Source organism: Giraffa tippelskirchi, chromosome X (assembly GCF_054371585.1).
Source record: "Giraffa tippelskirchi isolate mGirTip1 chromosome X, T2T-mGirTip1v1.2.pri, whole genome shotgun sequence".
In the NCBI taxonomy this organism is placed as follows: Eukaryota; Metazoa; Chordata; class Mammalia; order Artiodactyla; family Giraffidae; genus Giraffa; species Giraffa tippelskirchi.
Window position 1 is genome coordinate 1126188 of NC_137289.1, and position 8361 is coordinate 1134548.

Genomic DNA, 8361 nt, shown 5'->3' on the forward strand with positions numbered 1-8361 from the left:
AGATGTGTGAGAGTTCCATGGTGAGTATGGAGCTCAAACTAGTAAAGCGTGAAGGAAATCAACTCTGAATATTCACGGAAGGACTGATGCTAAACATGAAGAGACAATATATTGGCCACCTGAGGCCAAGAGCAGAATCACTGGAAAGAAACTGATGCTGGGAAAGATTGGGGGCAGGAGGAGAAGGGAACGACAGAGCACGAGATGGCTGCAAAGCATCACTGACTCTAAGGTCATGGATTTGAGAAAACTGTGGGCAATTTGAAGGGCAGGGAAGCCCGGGGTTCTTGCTGTACATGGAGTCGCAAAGAGTCAGACAAGACTGAGTGACTGAACAACATCAAAAAATTGGTATTGGCAGTGCTTGGGAGATGATTCAGATAGCATGTTACTTCTGGCATTGTACCTGGGATGATAAATGGCATTGAGCACAATTAAAAAGAACACAGCTCTTGTCAGTTTCCTTCTTTTCCTCCCTCAAAATGTACTTCTCACAATGTCTTTTGAGAGCTTTCCAGAGAAGAACTCCTGCGGAGTCATGTGGTATCCTGAGATGGAAACCTTAGCCCACACGCCCCTTGGATCAACAACCTTGGTCTTAGGCAGAAGCAGGCACTGTCTCCAAATGTCTGCTAGAGCTGCCCATCTTCTGATGTGTTAACAGGCATGGTATGTGATCTTAGAAATGGGGTGAGAGATAAACAAACTTACAGCTTCTCAGTCAAACTCTGTAATCCAGTGAGCAGCATCTTTGACTTGTGCATCCTAGTCGCCCTTAGGAATGCTTACAAGGGGTTACATTACTGAGCATGGAGGCTGGAAGGCGACTGGATCCACTTTGACTTTGCCACTTGCCTTCTCTGTGAATAGACCATTCCTCTTCTCTTAATGTCGCAGTTTTTGTCTTCAGATGAAAGCTGAAGATTATGGAAGTGTGTGAATGCATGTGAAAGCCCTATAAAACTGATGACAGGGAGTTTTCTTCTTGGAATCAGATCTCAAGACTTTGGGCTTTATAGATTTGCACTATCAATGCATCTCAAATATTCATAAAATTTTTATTTGATAGTTTCCACACAGAGCTGAAGCCCAGAAGTCCTGTATAGTCAGCATCTTAGCAGTGTGGCGGGGCTTGGACATTTAAGGTATTAGGTAAGAAGAATATGGGCCATGTTATATGTTATTCCTTCTATTTTAACTGTCTGTCTGATACACTTGGGAAGGGGGAAGGCAACTTCACCATGCGGGAACAGAATTCCATATTTCATCCTCAGTTTCATTTGATTCCTAAGAGTGTTCTTCATTATTGGTGAGTGTGCAGCCTCCATGCTCCCCATTAATTCTTTGCAGTACATTCCTGGCTAAGAAGGAAGGTAGTATCCTCTTACAGGAAGAACTTGGTTGAAACTCCAGGCATCTACTTATCCTTCTCTGGTACTGCCATATTAGAAGGTGGGTGTTTTTTTATTGCCAAACATAATGAAGATCTAAGGTCCCACTTAACTTTTGCTGGGCTGATTGGGAGAGTACCATAGTTTTCAACTATGTTTGGATGGAGTGGCTTGGTTATTATCAAAACTCTTTGGACCTTTGGAACTCACCTGTTTGTCTTGCCCTTTGAAAAGAGAAAGTAGACTTTTGGATGGGCATTTTAATGTGTGCCTCTTGTATTTTTGAATTAACCATTTCTTCAGCCGAAATCTCTAACATAAAAGTCAAAAAGAAAACCCAGACATACACTCACAAACACATTCTTACTCTGATGGACACACACAAGCACAGTCACAATCTTATATGTTCACACAATTAGCAAAAGGAAAAGAAAACCCAAGGACTCACTGAATGACACCTATGAAATGCACAGAAGTTCTCTGTAACTTGTTTCTAGGCTTAATGTTGGAAGTTATTTTGCAGTTGAATGATTTCACTCTAGTGACATTTTTAAATCAGAATGTTTTAAAAGATACACCTTTGCAACCTAGATGTCCATCAGCAGACGAATGGATAAGGAAGCTGTGGTACATATACACAATGGAATATTACTCAGCCATTAAAAAAAATACATTTGAATCGGTTCTACTGAGATGGATGAAACTGGAGCCCATTATACAGAGTGAAGTAAGCCAGAAAGAAAAACAACAATACAGTATACTAATGCATATATATGGAATTTGAAAGATGGTAACGATAACCCTATATGCGAGACAGAATAAGAGACACAGATGCATGGAACAATTTTATGGACTCTGAGGGAGAAGGTGAGGGTGGGACGTTCTGGGAGAATAGCATTGAAACATGTATATTATCATATGTGAAACAGAACACCATTCCATGTTCGATGCATGTGACAAGGGCTCAGGGCCGGGGCAATGGGATGATCCAGAAGGATGGGATGGGGAGGGAGGTGGGTGGGGGGTCCAGGAAGGGGAACACATGTAAACCCATGGCTGATTCATGTCAATGTATGGCAAAAACTATTACAATATTGTAAAGTAATTAGCCCTCAACTAAAATAAATAAATTTATTAAAAAAAAAAAGATACACCTTTGTTCTGCATTCCAGGGGAATTTAGAATATTTTGTATGTAAGACTATTCTGTGATTTTCTAAAATGAAAATAATGTTGTAGGGTAACAATATTGAAGACATATTGACCTCTTTAGGCCCTGCAGTTACACATTTGCTTGTTACACTTTAAGCATCCGATTCCATCCTCTGACCTTCTCCTATCAATTTTTCTACTTTTTGCCCCAATCTTCTGCATTTACCTCACTTAAATTTTCTATTTCACTTTTACTATTTTAGGCACCAATTATTAAAGAAAGAAAGAAAGAAAATTGAATTCATGTACAATGTTTACCTAATGTATTGAGCTATATTCTCCATAAGCTTTTGAGAATTGAAGGGACTGATATGTTAAAGCCATATGGGAATTGATCACCAAGGTAATGTATCATGTAACTAGGCTTCCCTTGGTAGGGCAATTGAAGTACAATCTAATAATATGTTTTCAAGAGGGAGCAAACACAGTAGTTTTTAAACATGATATATTGGATGCCCTTATCCATGCCTTTTCCAAGTTATCACAGAGGACTAAGTGGATTAATCCTGTTCTTTTTTGAGAAGGATCTGCAACTCAAAGCAGAACATGGAAAGAAGTTAAAAGGGAGTGAGAAGGAATAATCAGTATATGGCAATGAAACAGAAGATGTAATCACATTTAAGGTGATATTTCTCAAAGCATGCAAATTTGACCACATAGTAAGATGCCTGAAATCTAAAACAAGGCCATTGGACTTTGTGCTCGAAGTGATAACTAAGGACACCAATTTCAATAGCTCTTAAAATTGTTGTAAAATGCTTACCTCTCTAAAGCGTGGTATTCTCACCTACATTTAATGAAAGTTTTCAGTGAAAGAAAAAGAGTGTGCTGTGTGGACAACTCCCTTATCTACACAAATATTCCACAGATTTCACGGTCCATTAGCTGCAAGAATGAGAACGGTGAACTTAACTTAGTGTTGTCCAATGTGGATTACCATAATAAAACAGGGACATGACTTGATGTTGCCATCTCTGTCTAAAGGAATGGCCACAAATTGGAGATTGCCAAGATTTCTAGGTAGTATTCATGACAATCTGGATAGTCCAACAAGCCGACACTCTGCTCAGAGTATTTCATTGTGAAATATATTAAGGATCAGCCATTGATTTTGATCCCTGCTTACTCCATGACTTTTCTAGATGATTAAATTGAACGATTCCTTTTTTAAAATACATATCTCTATAACTACTACTGAATTTCAGGGAACTGGGGCCTGAAACAACATGCTTAGAATGGGTTCTTATACACTGTAAACTTCAGGAGAACAGCGATCATTTTGTAATTTGAATTACCACATGTGACATTCATGTAAATGTACATATTTATCAACTTGGAAAAAATTCTCAGTAAATAGGAAAGGTCAATTATGATGATAGTGCAGGTTATGGGATGTTGCTGAGTAATATATACAGCATTTGACTGGTTATTACATTTCTTTATTGATAATTCAGTAAGTACTTAAAATGTGTCATTTTTAGGCTCTAAGTTTTAGCTGATGTGAAAGATACATAAAGAAAAGAGGGTAGACCCAAAACACATCGAAGACCTGATATCTGTGCATACCTTGATAGGAGGGCAAACAGAGGTTCCTTCCAACCCTAAGAAAGAGTTGAGGCAAAGTTGTGAGGTGGGGCTTAGCATGCCTGAAAGTAGTTTGTGTGATTGTAGCTCCAGAAGCACAGTGTAACAGAAAGATAACAAAACAGATATCATGTCTTCAAAGAATTTGTTAACCATGCCGAGGTGCTCTAATCACCCCCAAAGAATTTATTCTGTCTCTGTGGGAACAGATAAGCAACATCTAAATATGCATTAGGAAATACAGGGTGGAATCGTGGTGGGAGGAAATAAAAGCATGCCTTAAGGAGAGCATAGCAAACATGACCTTATATAATATCACTTGTAAAATACCTATCGTGTGCTGACCATGGGCCGATCATTGACTATGCCATGTTATCTTTGGTATCCCAGTGATGGTATGATGGAGATCATCATTTTGAATATGATACAACATCCATATTTTCAAGTATGAAATGAATTTCTATAATGAAGACAATCTGTCTAACCTCTTAAGACTCTATCCAATAACTCATAGAATATGATGTAACTGAGAATGCTCTAAGGTATGTACTGTGTATTTGCATTTTTTGATTTTATTTGTATCTCTTCCTTCTCCCATACCATCCTGATTTAGACACCCATTCATTTCAGCAGGAATGGTTTCAGAAATCATCTTTACATCCACTACCTCTTTTCCCTTTGTTCTCATTTTATTGCTTACAAACAATTGATTAGGTGTCATTTACCTAGGGTGCATAAAGAATGTTTCCTTGAACTGAAGAGTTTATAAAACAATGCAGGTAAATAGCCAGACATTGAAATAAGGCCTCATTTTACTCTTATTTCAAAAGAGAAAATGCAACTATGAAGATGAACATGTAACTTTATTGTTCAAATATGCAAATTGTAGGAATTTGTTGACATCTCCCACCATAAATTTTAATCTTCATTATGCTGCATAATCTGACACTTACTTGATAGATCAGTTTTAATTCGGATGGTTTTCATATAATGAAGATTTTTGATGAGTTGACCTTGAAAGAGAGGACATGGATGTATCAAGGATCCTTGGCACTAGGGGCCATGAGTTGCCTCTCTGTTGCAGGTTAGGAAAAGGACTGTCATGGGCTGACATATCACTGTACCTAACTGGAAATTTAGAAGGCTCCACCATCAGTCCAAAATAACTGCTCTGTAATGGAGCTAAAATGTGGTTCTGAGAAGTAGAAGTAGTTGTAGTAGCAAAGTTCTCAATGCAGCCATTTGCTTCAGTGTAGCTGCTATGTGAGTGCCAATTAAAAATGCTCAACTGATTTAAAACAGCAGGTAGATATATCACAATCTGTTCTGTTTGTCTACGTGATATTGGTGATGGGGAGGAAAATCACATGGAGATAGGGCACTTGTGTTAGGGACTGTCTGCCTGATATAAGGCTTTGATATGAAAGGCACACTTAAACTTGTGGAGGCTGAAAATGCACTCTCCCCACTAGTTTCAGGAAGAAAATTAGAGTTACGATCATCTATGTTGCCCCTTGCTTTAACATGCTTCTTCTTGTAATCTCGAACTAATGGAGATATTGGAGAGACATTTCTAATCCCAACTCTTCTTTTCATTCTTACTAAAAGTTGGGGATAGCCTCTTTTGAAATTTGGATTATGATAGATCTGTAACTAAAACCAAAGGAGAAAATAATTTAGTTTCTTTATAAACCAAGGTAAAACTGACAAGCAAAGCTCAACTATAAAAATTTATTCTTTTAATGATATAAATTAAATAGCATCAAATAAAACACCTCCATTAGTAGTTTTAACACCTTACATGTTAGAAACAATTATGATCTTCAAGTAAAAAATATGTTGTAAACATATACAGTAAATACCAAGTAAAAATATGTTGTAAACATATACAGTAAATACAGTAAATACCAAGTAAAAATATGTTGTAAACATATACAGTAAATACAGTAAATACCAAGTAAAAATATGTTGTAAACATATACAGTAAATCCCACTTTAATTAGCTTCAGGACTTGTATCCAGTTTCAAGTTGCTAGGAATGTTTTTTAAATATCAAATATTTTAACCTCCAGCTGTTCTCAACTTCAAAAAAATAAAACTTTTTCAACAGCTTGTTATCGCAATTTTAAATTCAGTTTTAGCTACATATGTGAACATGCTTTCTAGGTCACATGACTTAATCTTACATATTGCCAATAATAAGTGAAAATTTTGCAATACCTTGCTCAAAACAGAGACATTGTTTCCTTCTTCCAGAAAGTCAGCTAGTGAAGCAGATCTTTGAAAAGTTTGTTTCTTTTTTCTAAACCCATAAACATTAAGCTGTCAAACTAAACTTTTCATACTTTCAGTTCAAAATATTCTGAAAGGGGCCTTTCTTTCTAAGACTTCTTTCTTGAAGACTTCTTCATTGATCACTATAGAAGTGCCACTTTCATCCCACCAAATAGATGTAAACTGGTCACTTTCAACTATCTTCCAAAGTTTTCGAGGAAAAGTCAGTGAAAGAAAATCATTCAATTCATCTGTTTCAGAGACAGAAAATGTGTAACGTGGCATTTTTATCACAACTTCCTCAAATGCAGCCTGAAAAGCATCTTCTTCAATCATAGATCTCAAAACTGAGTCCTCAGTAAGTGTGTCATCACACAAAGGAGAGTGAATGGAGGTTTCTGAACCAGTTGATTCATCTTTAGGAGGCACGTCTTGAATTTCTGAAGAAATATGTGCCATCTCAAAGAAATCTTTCTTCAGATACTTTTCTTATTTGTCTGATTTTACACACTGAAACTTCAAATGCTGCTTGGCTGGCCTACAGAGGTAAACTCTCTAGACCATCACAGTGGTTCATAAAGTCAAAAAGCTGTGACATAACAAAGTCACTGGTCTCCTAGCAATTGAAGGGTAATGTTCAACCAGTGTTTACTTCTGTATCAACTTAAAACACAGGCTGCGTACATAGATAGTAACCAAAAATATGAAACCTGCAAAATCTCATTCCTAAAGTGTTTTTACACGGAAAAACTACATCAATAAGTCTACTTGGTTCCTGAAATAAAAGTGATTTATTACCCTTCTATACACACATTTTTAATATTCAGTACTGTTACCAAACCAAACTTGGGTCTGCTCGCTTCTGTGCAATAAAGTCAACCAACTGACTGTGGGTTGCAGTGAAAGCAAGTGTAGTGTTTATTGTAGGACCAACCAAGGCATCCTAGCAGCTGGTGCTTTAAAGACCCACACTCCCCAAATGCTTTCAGGGGAAAGATTTTAACGACAGAGTGAGGGTGGGCCATGAGATGTGTGATCAGTTTTAGGACATTCTACTAATGGCCTGTTAGGATATTGGGAGACAACTTCATTGATTGGCTAGTTCCAACTACTCTGTGGCCTATGTACTTAAATTTCAGCCTGGTTGGGGCTTTAGCATCTCTAAAATTGCTGACAGGATATTGCTCAGAATATTATCTATGGCCCTTGATGAGGAACTAAAGATCCTTGACTTTGCTTAATGGTTAAATCATTATTGTTTTATATTGGTTGATTATTGTCCTTTGTTTCTGCCTTTTCTAACTTCTCCAATTAAAATTACCCTTGGAACATGAGGAGGTCTACAATCTCCTACCTCTCTCTCTTTTTTCATACTTTTCAATCTTAAGAAGAGACTGCTTAGAACAAGAAAGGAAATAAAGTGGTGGACTTAGAGGTTGATCATAAAAGTGACAGAAAATCTCAGTTGCAGGTTTGAGTTCTGTTTCAGGTTCCCCAGCTCTTGGAGTGTTTGAGTCACCAACAACTTTGGCTATTTCCTGTTGAAATGGAGTTGGAAATAATCTGAGATCGAACCTTGGTATCAATAGTTCCTGTTATGCAAACAGTATATCTGTCTATTTTTGTCATAAAGCATGGACAAACATTTGAAAATCGGTAGATATTTATTAAAAGGAAAGAGGGGAGTGAGATAAAAAAAGTCCTCATATTTTAGATGCAGCCAAGAAAACACATTTTGAAGTATTTCCACTTTACATATATTCAACAACCAAGTAGGCTTTTGAATCATTCTACTTTTGGGTTTCAATTTTTTTCCATCGCTGTTATACCTAACAGGAATTATAAGCCATTGTACAATATATATGTATGTATGTATGTATATATATATGTATGTGTATATA

General features: G+C 37.0%; 1 pseudogene; it reads right to left on the reverse strand.

The window, feature by feature from the left end:
- Positions 1–5104: 5104 nt before the first annotated feature.
- LOC145535809 (heat shock transcription factor, Y-linked-like) lies at positions 5105–6919 on the reverse strand (annotated as a pseudogene).
- Positions 6920–8361: the final 1442 nt, after the last annotated feature.